Below are 10,518 nucleotides of genomic sequence, written 5' to 3'. Positions count from 1 at the left end.
CGCACTCCAGCGCTGTGCCTTCGGGCCGGACAGCTGCCTCGCGCTCTGCCAGCCCCACCGTGGGGATCCTCGCTCCCGCTGTCTCGGAACAGCTCAGAACGTTCTGCCCTGGGAGCGGTGACAGGCGCCTGACGACAAGCCTGGAGCACAGAGGAGACGCTGTTTAATGATAGCTGATCCTGGGGTGAGCGGTGAAAAGAGCTGCTTCCAAACATAGCCGAGAAGCCGTCCCCCGCAGGGTGCCCTCTGGCTCTGAACCCGCCAGGACCAGCCTATTCCTGGCACCTCTGGCAAGCGGTCTAACGGAGCCGGGCCAGCCTCCCTTTGAGGGGAAGTGTCTGATCTCCAAACACTGGCCTAAACTCGTTTCCTGTCTGGCTTTGCTGCCTACCCCAAAAGGAAAAGCTTTCTTTTCTTTTTTAAAAAACGTACCAAGCTGGGCACCTTCTGATACACTGTGTGCAAGGCCTTCACGAGCTAATAGACACGGAACTGGGGGTTGGGGGTGGGAAGCCGAATACGTCGCCAGGGAGGACTGGTGTGGATGGAGCCTCATCACATCCGGAGTGGTCTGGATCAGTCCAGCTCGCTCGTCACCCTGCTGGTTAATTCTGAGTTGGAGGTTAAGTATTTTGAGTTAGCTTTTTTTGTTCATAACTGCAGAACTCTTTTTATCCCCATTCATTTGTTTCTGGATGGTTTCCATTGAGACTAATTAAATCTTGTTTTGATCACTATGTTATATTGTGCTGGGTTGCCTTTTAATTTTTTTTTTAGGTTATGGAAGTAATGAAACATTATGTGTTTGTAAAAGAGTCAAACTATACAAAACAAAAAACTGCAATCACCTCTCCCAAATTCCAGTCCCTCAACAGAATTAATCACTGGTATTTAGTGTGTACCTGCCAACGTTCTTACACAATTATACATATGTATTTATTCAACAAGAATGTACTGAGTTCCCAGTATATGCCAGGCACTATTCTAGGCACTAGGAACATAGTAAAGCAGAAACACCCCTGATACACTAATTATTATTTGCTGTTTACAGAAATTGCATAATCTTATAAGTAAGAGTTCTCCATCTGGCGTGTTTTCTTTTCCACTCAACAATATGTCTTGGTGATCTTTCCACACCACTACATATATACTGAGTGGCCAGATTATGACGACCACCTGACATTAGTAGGCAAATTAGCCATACACTGCATCGTATGGGATATGGAAGCCGAAGGCCTGTTCGAACACTTTGCTGTCTGCAGTTACCAAGATAAAACGTCTCCAATTCGCACAGGAACACAAGGATTGGACAGTCGAGCATTGGGAAAAAGTCATGTGGTCCGATGAATCACGTTTCCAGTGCATCATGCAGATGGCAGAGTGAGAATTTGGTGGAAACAGCATGAAAGCATGCACCCCACATGCATGATACAACCCTTCAAGCTGGTGGGGGCAGTGTTATGGTTTGGGGCATGTTTTCCTGGCATGATTGGGGCCCTTTAATTCGTGTGGAACAACATGTGAATAGCACAACATACCTAAGTATCATTGCTGATCAAGTTCATCCTATCATGTTGATGGCGTATCCCAATGGAGATGGCTTCTTCCAACAAGACAATGCGCCATGCCACGGTCCTCGTATTGTGCAGGAGTGGTTTCAAGAACATGAGGGAGACTTGACCTTGCTTAGGTGGCCCCCACAATCACCAGATCTCAATCCAATTGAGCATTTGTGGGACGAAGTTAAAAGAGCTATCAGGCGGCTGGCTCCACAACCATCAAACCTCACAGAACTGGACAGTGCTATCCATCAGGCATGGTGTCAGATTCCTCGCATCACCTTTCAGCATCTCGTGGAGTCAATGCCAAGAAGAATCGCCGCAGTATTGAAGGCAAAAGGTGGCCCAACGAAGTACTGAGGGGGTGGCCATAATAATCTGGCCACTCAGTGTATATTTACTGCATTGTATTTACATCACTAGATGCATTTCATTACTTACCTGAGCCAGAACTCACCTGCCAGAATCCCAAACTCCGATGCCTGCGGGTAGAGTGATGAAGTGGAGCAGGTGTGCTTTGTTCTAAGCAGAAATAGTTATTTACACTGACCAAAGGATTGTTAACTTGAAATCCAGCACTGTAAGCGTTTTTTAAAATACCACTTTTTAAATCAATCTCCTAACTTTTTAATGTTGACAACTAATTCAAAAAATGTTTAATATATATTTTTAATATATTGTTATTGATTTCAGAGAGGAAGGGAGGAGAGATAGGAACATCAATGATGAGAGAGAATGATGGATCGGCTGCCTCCTGCATGCCCCCTACTGGGGATCAACCCCACAAACCTGGGCATGTGCCCTGACCGGGAATAGAACCTGTGACGTCCTGGTTCATAGATCGATGCTCAACCACTGAGCCACACCAGCCGGGCAAACTAATTCAAATTTGGAAAACACTGGAGGCTAGGCAAAACACGCCTGCAAAACAAATTTGGCCCAATGGCTGTCAGTTTGCAACCTCTGATACAACCATCTATTGCTACACATTTAGGTTAACTTCAATTCTTTCCTCTTCCAAACCATGCTGCAGTGGAATTGAGCTTCATTACACACAAGTAGGTGTGTTTTTCTAGGTAGAATTTCTGTGCCAAAAGAACATGTAGGCATTTTTAACTTTAATAAAAAATTACTAAATTGGTTTTCAGCTACAAATGCCCGTGAGAGCCTGTTTCTCCAAATCCTTGCCAACATTTAATTGATCAGTTCCTTTAATATTTACCATTCTGATGGGTGAAATGGCTTTTTAAATTTTATTTACTCAACCAACACTTATAACACTTTCTGTGTTTGTTACTATTCTAAGCACTTTAAAATTTTTAAATGTTTACTATTAAATCTTTATAATAATTCTGAGATAAATATTGCTATGCCACTTCTATAAATGAGAACATGGAGATGTGAGAAGTTAAATAATTTTCCTAGAGTCATAGCGATAGAAAGCCTTCGAGCCACAATTCAAACTCAGACTCAGACTCTTGGGCTCAAGAATCAATCAGTGTTCTTAATTACTGTGCTGGGCTGTCTTAATTACAACTGGCCGATTCCGAGTGATGCTGAACATTTTATTTGTTTATTGGCCAGATGTCTTTCCTCTATTGTGAATTCTATCGATTATCTTTAGCCGTTTTTACTTGAGTTGATTATCCTTTTCTTGTTACTTTGAAGTACTTATTTACATATTTTTATCTATTTGTTAGGCTTCATCAGTGTTTCTATCCTAACAATGTAGTATCCTTTGCACACTGCATCGCTTATCAAACTTCAAAGTCAGATTGGAAACCACCATTCTCATTTCCTGCTCCACAAACTCGTGTGTTTCTGGCATTTAATTTTTTCCCTCTTGTTCTTCAAACCACCAAGCCTGAACCTTGACACTAGGCAAAAACACACTGCTAAGTTTAAAATGAAAAAGTTCATTGGAACTCGCTGGACAGGATTGTGTCTCCTGTGAAGCATGTAGCGAAGGATCCCCATTTGGAGCATTCCTAAACGCTCCCGCCAGCCCCTGAAACTGGACCTGTGGTATCAGCTTTTTACCTGCTTTAAGATCGGTTGACAGGATCAACCATCTCTAGTCCCTACGAGCATGACTGAAGCAATACTTCGGGAATGGGATACAAGACTTCATACCTCCCCTTGCAACAGTCAGATAGCGTGCGATGCTGGTTTTAAATCTTATTTGTTGGTTGAGAGCAATTTTACAACGGAGAAAACAAAAACAAACAAAAAATTTAAAAGAACATAAATGTATTTTTGTTGGAGGGCAAGGATTGTGTCTGTGTTTGTTTACTATTGTATCAATAGCAACTATTTTACTGATTAGTTCATAGTAGATGCTCAATAAAACCGTGTTGAATGAATGAAAGAAAAATGGTGAATTATACCCAAAGGAAATCTATATCCGGAATATCACTAAAACAAAAAATTCCTCTGACCAGAAGGTGGGGCCACAGTGTGAGCATAATGTAGGTGTGGCCAACTCAGACTTCCAAATTTCCACTTGGCCTCTGCTACCTGATTGCTGCCCCTTAAAGCTACTGTGTTCATCAGCCGGGTCCAAGGGGGATTTTCAGGGCAGAATCTCCATTTTCTGATCACTTTTCAACTGGTCTTAACTCAGTGCACTGTTCTCTCCTCACCCTCACATGCTCTGTCACTTTGGCCACCAATTCCGCAGTTCACCATCAGCTGTGGTATCTCTCAAATGAGAATTTTTTAAAATATATTTTATTGATTTTTTTACAGAGTGGAAGGGAGAGGGATAGAGAGTTAGAAACATTGATGACAGAGAAACATCGATCAGCTGCCTCTTGCACACCCCCTACTGGGGATGCGCCCGCAACCAAGGTACATGCCCTTGACCAGAATCAAACCTGGGACCCTTCAGTCCCCAGGCCAACGCTCTATCCACTGAGCCAAACCGGCTAGGGCTCAAATGAGCATTTAAGTGGACTATACTTAAAAAATGATCTGGCCCGGCCTTAGTGGCTCAGTGGTTGAGTGTCGACCTATGAACTAGGAGGTCACGGCTTGATTCCCAGTCAGGGCACATGCCCGAGTTGCAGGCTAGATCCCCAGTGTGGGACGTGTAGGAGGCAATCGATGATTCTCCCTCGTCACTGATGTTTCTATTATTCTTTCCCTCTCCCTTCCTCTCTGAAATCAATAAAAAGTATATATATATATATATATATATATATATATATATATATATATATATATTTAATTATCTGTTCCTTTCCGAAATTCAAATTTAACTGGGCATCCTTTATTTTTATTTGCTAAATCTGGAGGTCCTATTGCCAGCCGCCATCTTAATGCCTCTCATCATAGATGCTAGTTTTCTACCCTCATTGGGACCAGGAATCAGTCTGGCAGTTGGAATTTGGTCATCCGGTGCTGAGCAAAAGGAGCAGCCAGCCCTGGACACTGACTTAGCGCTGAGCTGTCTCAGGATGGCCTCTGAGGCCTTTCAGAAAAGAGAGGCCGCCCTGGCCGGTTTGGCTCAGTGGATAGAGCGTCGGCCTGTGGACTCAAGGGTCCTGGGTTCGATTCCAGCCAAGGGCACATGCCTGGGTTGTGGGCTCGATCCCCAGTAGGGGGCGTGCAGGAGGCAGCTGATCAATGATTCTCTCTCATCATTGGTGTTTCTATCCCTCTCTCCCTCTCCCTTCCTCTCTGAAATCAATAAAAATATATTTAAAAAAAAAGAAAGAAAGAAAAGAGAAGCCACCTGACAGCTGGAGAAAAGGCAGACAAGCAAGAGCTTCGGGGCCGCCTGCTGGAGGGTGGTCGGTCCCTTCGTGGGAAGGGTGCTGTGTGCTGCGCTGGTCTCATGTGCGTCACGCAGAAAGGGGCCCGAGAAAGACAGGCCGGTGTTGTGACGCCGCCTGAGCTGTGGGGACAATGAACGGCGCTGCCCGGTGAGTGGCCCCGAGTCCTGACTTCTTCTCAGCAGTCTCCACACCGGGCGGTCAGGACCGACGCGGGGCTCTGTGAAGAGCAGACAGGAGTAGAATGCCAGGGAGACCTCCGGAATGGAAATGCTGCCGGGAGGTCAGGCAGCGGTTAGGAGGGTGAGCTCAGGAATCAGGCTTCCCGGGCTCCCGTCCGGGATCTGTCTCAGCGGGCCTCGTGGTTTTCGGCCCGTGACTTGAGCTCTCTGAGTTTCGGTTTCCTCGTCTGTAAAGTAAGGACGAGAGACTCAACCTCAAGGGGCGTCATGCGGATTAAGTGAGAAAAAGCGTGTAAAGCACCTTCAGTCAATGTTGGCCATGAATAGCCTAGTCCAGTGGTCGGCAAACTCACTAGTCCACAGAGCCAAAGAGCAACAGGACAACGATTGAAATTTCCTTGGAGAGCCACATTTTTTAAACTTAAACTTCTTCTAACGTCACTTCTTCAACATAGACTCGCCCAGGCCGTGGTATCTTGTGGAAGAGCCACACTCAAGGGGCCAAGGAGCCGCATGTGGCTCGTGAGCCGCGGTTTGCCGACCACTGGCCTAGACGCCATCCTCAAAGTTCACAAAGGTGACCAATCCAGGAGAACCAAGTCGGAAGTATTTCCGGCCCACGAGGTTGGGGTACCAGCGCTCTGTAAGCTGCAGGTGAGAGTCAGCCCGACTCAGCCTGGGTTAAACAGCAAAGGAGACTCCCGGCTTCTGCCACCGGATGCCCGAAATGGGCAGGCTGCAGGAGCGATGGGGCCATGGCATCGCTACGCCGGGCTCTTTTCTGCCCCGCACCCTGCCCCCGCAGCGTCAGCTTTATCCCCAGACCCCTCTCCTCCTGGTGCTGAGTGGCTGCCGGCCACACTTGGGGCTTCCCTTTTCCCCGTTCACGTAGATGAGGGGGTACAGGGAAGGTTTACCCTGGCATTCCCAGGCGGCGTGGTGCTGAGACCCACCCTGGCCGGCGAGAGCCGTAGCTTCACCCCTGAACCAGTGATGGGTCAGGAAAAGGGAGTGTGCCATTCGGCGAGTTCAAGGAGCCCCTACTGAAGCTGCGGGGGGGACCACTTTCTCCCAATCACATAAGCCACTCAGGGGAGAGGCAGACTCCCAATGGAGACCTGGCCATTCTAGAAAGCGGTGTGGGTGGTGGGCAGGCACTCACTAAGTTGTAACATTTGGAATGAGGGAGGGATGTGTCAGAAATACCCCTCCAAATGCAGGTTAGGCTCAGGATGAATGAAGGTGCCACACTGACAATGTGGGATGCTTGTGGTGGATGTCCTTCATCGCCCAGACTGAAAGGCAAACCTATTAATAAGTCCCTTCCTGGCCGCTGTCCCCGGGTGCAGCTCAAGGAAATGTGTATTCAGAGGAAGGAGGAGGAAACGTTAGCCCCGCGGCTGCAGTAGCGCAGCCTGCAAGGTCACCGGAGCGGAGCGGAGCGGGTGCAGACCCTTGGGAAGAGCAAGGAGGTGTAAAGGGAGAAGAGCGGAGGCTGAGGGACATCGGGGCCAGCGGAAACAGCGGAGCTGGCAAAGAGCGCCAAGGTCCGGTGAGAGCCTCAGGAAAGAAACCGCCATGGGAGCCCAACAGCTCCTCTCTCCAGGGAGCCTCCAGCAGGGGAGCCAGGGGGAGCGGCCTGGAGTGCGTGTCCCACAGAACCCACGCATTGCCCCTGGGGAAGTGAGGAGCCCCCATCCTGGCTCAGGAGTGACAACGGACTAGCCCACCCGGTTCCCATGGCTTCTCTGAGCCAGCGAGTCACCAGGGCGACTCCTCTTCAGATCCCACTGCAGAGGACATGCAGTTCCCAGCCCACACCGGACTGGGATGTAGTGATTGATGAAACTTGGAGGCCGCTCGTTACAGCAGCTAGCGTTAACCACCCTGACTAATACACCATCTGGGTTGGGTGGAAGCCGTCGCGTGGCTCCATTCCGATCATCAAGCCTGCCCTGAAGGATGCCCTGATGTCATTGGTCACCTTCAGCTGGTCATGACATAGGGATGGACAGTCATCTGGACCTGCCCCTCCAGCCCCCCAGCAGGCGGTCACCTACTCCCCTGCCTTTGTTTTTTATTTTATTTTATTTTATTTTATTTTAATTTCTTTATTGATTAAGGTATCACATATTTGTCCCCGTCCCACACCCCTCCCCACACATGCCCCCACCCCCCTGTTGTCCTTAACCGCTGGTTAGGCTCATATGCCTGCACACAAGTCCTTTGGTTGATCTCCCCCTTTACCCCCACCCTTCCCTACCCTCCCCCCGAGGCCCGACAGTCTGATCCATGCCTCCTTGTTTCTGGGTCTGTTCTTGTTCATCCGTCTATGTTGTTCATTATTTCCCCTAGATGAGTGAGATCATGTGCTATTAGAAATACACTTATAAGAACCGAAAATGAGACAAGCAATAATGGTTATGGTGACAGGCAAATGAATCAGTGTGTAGTGAGTTTCTTTCTGGGCCAACAGTTCTTTTGAGACCCAATTTCAATGTCCAACAGTTCCTTATGTGTACATGTCAGCACTGACATTACAGTTCTGGATGGTGGACAAATGGTGGTAATGCAGGTCCGACTCTGTCTGGTTTGGTCCTGGGCAACCTGCAGTGATGGACAGCTGCTGACTGCTAGTATGGGAAGGCCATGTCAGCATCTTCCATCTCTGGACTGCTTCTCTTCTGTCTTCATGGCTGGAGTAGTCCTGTCGATTCCTCTCTTGCCGGAATCCACATGGTCTCGGAGTTGTTTTCTGAAAATATACAAACATATTCTCGACCAAAAGTTAATAAAGGAATATTTTCTATAAATTTGACTGGGGTACTCCCCTGCCTTTGGGCTTAAGAACACAATACAGACCGACGCAGAGGCTTTGGGCAGGCGCACCCGATGAGCCTGCAAGGTAGTAGTGCCCGGTGGGATGCTCCTCGGTCCAGAGTGGCGGGATGTGTCAGGGGGGACTTGGCATGGAGAGGAGGGTGCCAGCCAGTGTGAAGCTGATGTCTGGGTTTTCCCAGTCAATCCTGGTCTGCCCGCATTTGCTCCCCTTGGCCAAGGCCACGTGCCCCGCTCTAACACGTCCTGAATGACACCTGTTAGCCATGTTCAGGTGAAATTTCTCTGTGGCTGCACATGCGTTTCCTGGGCTGTCACACCAAAATGCCACAGACGGGTATTAACATAAGGTGTCCTCTTGCAGTGCTGGAGGCTGGAGGTCTGAGGCCAAGGTGTCAGCAGGGTTGGTGTCTCCTGAGGCCTCTCCCACTCCCTCTCTCTACTCTCTCTCTCTCCCTCTTTCTCTCTCTCTCTTTCTCCCTCTCTCTCTCCCTTTTTTTCTCTCTCCCTCTCCCCCTCACTCCCTCTCTCCCTTTCTCCCCCTCTCCCTCTCTCTCTCTCTCTCTCGCTCTCCCTCTCTCTCTCTTCCTCTCCCCCCCCCCCCCGCCCGTGTCTGGCTCACAGATGGCCACCTTCTCTGTGTCTTCACATGCCTTTCCTCTGTGTGCGCACATCCTGGGTGTCCCTTTGTGTCCAAGTTTTCTCATCTTGTAAGAATACCAGGCACGTGGATGAGGGCACCCTAACAACCTCCCTTTAACTTACCCACCTCTGTGAAGGTCTCATCTCAGAAAGAGTCACATGGGGAGGAACTGGGAGTTAGAAATCCAACATATGGACCCGCGGGAGGCCGCTGGCCCTGTCACCAGCAGGGTCCGCTGTAAGCGCTCAGTCACACTTCTGGGCAGAAAAGCTCTTCGTGGAGGACTCAGACCAACCACACTCCTGACCGGGCGCCAAGGTTGGGCTGGATGTTTTCCAGAGTTTTCTAGAAATAAATGAATTAGGGGAAACTCTACCCAACCTTGGGTTTGGTGATGAGTTTCTAGATACAACACCCAAAGCATAATCCCCCCAAATGTAATAAACTGGACTTTGTTAAAATCAAAAGCTTTGCTTTGTGGATAACACTGCTGAGACGAAAATACAGGTCACCCACTGGGAGGAAGTATTTGTAAAGCGTAGATAAAGAACTTGTATCCAAAGTATTAAAAAAAAGTTAAAACTCAACAACTAAAGTGGGGGGATGGGGGACATCTGTAATACTCTCAACAATAAACCGCGCTCGCGAGCCACATGCGGCTCTTTGGCCCCTTGAGTGTTCTAACGCCACTTCTTCAAAATAGACTCGCCCAGGCCGTGGTATTTTGTGGAAGAGCCACACTCAAGGGGCCAAAGAGCCGCATGTGGCTCGCGAGCCGCGGTTTGCCGACCACTGTCCTAGGCATTTACCCACCTGATTGAAAGTTACGGCCACACAAAAACGTGGACGTGAATATTTGCAATAGATTTATTCCTAATCCCCCCAAACTGGAAGCACCCAAGATGTGCTTTAATAGATGAGTGGATAAAGACATTGTGATACATACAGTGGGGTGATATACAAAAATAGAATAAATGAGCGAAAAAGACATAAAAACATGGGTGAATCTCAAAGGCATAATTGCTCAGTGATTCCATGTATGTGACAATTTAGAAAAGGCAACTACAGAGACAGGAAAGGGACTAGTGTTTGCCAGAGGACTGGGGAAGCAGAGAGGTTGAATAGATGAAGCAGGGAGGTGTTTGGGGCCGGGGCGGGGGTGTGTGGTGAAACTCTCACATAAGATAAAGTAATGGTGGACATGTGACATGTCGAATTTGTCAAAATCCACAGCCCTAGCCAGTTTGGCTCAGTGGATAGAGCGTCGGCCTGCGGACTGAAGGCTCTCAGGTTCAATTCCGGCCAAGGGCACATGCCTGGGTTGCAGGCTCAATCCCCAGTGGGGGGCGTGCAGGAGGCAGCCGATCAAGGATTCTCTCTCATCACTGATGTTTCTATCTCTCTCTCCCTCTCCCTTTCTCTCTGAAGTCAATAAAAATATATTGTATTCAAATTTTAAAAATCGTATTGAGAGTAGACAGTCATCCCAGTGCTGCATGAATGGCTGTGACTTGTGATGG

This window comes from Cnephaeus nilssonii, assembly GCF_951640355.1.
Source record: "Cnephaeus nilssonii genome assembly, chromosome: 5".
In the NCBI taxonomy this organism is placed as follows: domain Eukaryota; kingdom Metazoa; phylum Chordata; class Mammalia; order Chiroptera; family Vespertilionidae; genus Cnephaeus; species Cnephaeus nilssonii.
The sequence above is the reverse complement of the archived record's forward strand: the minus strand, read 5'-3'. Positions refer to the sequence as shown.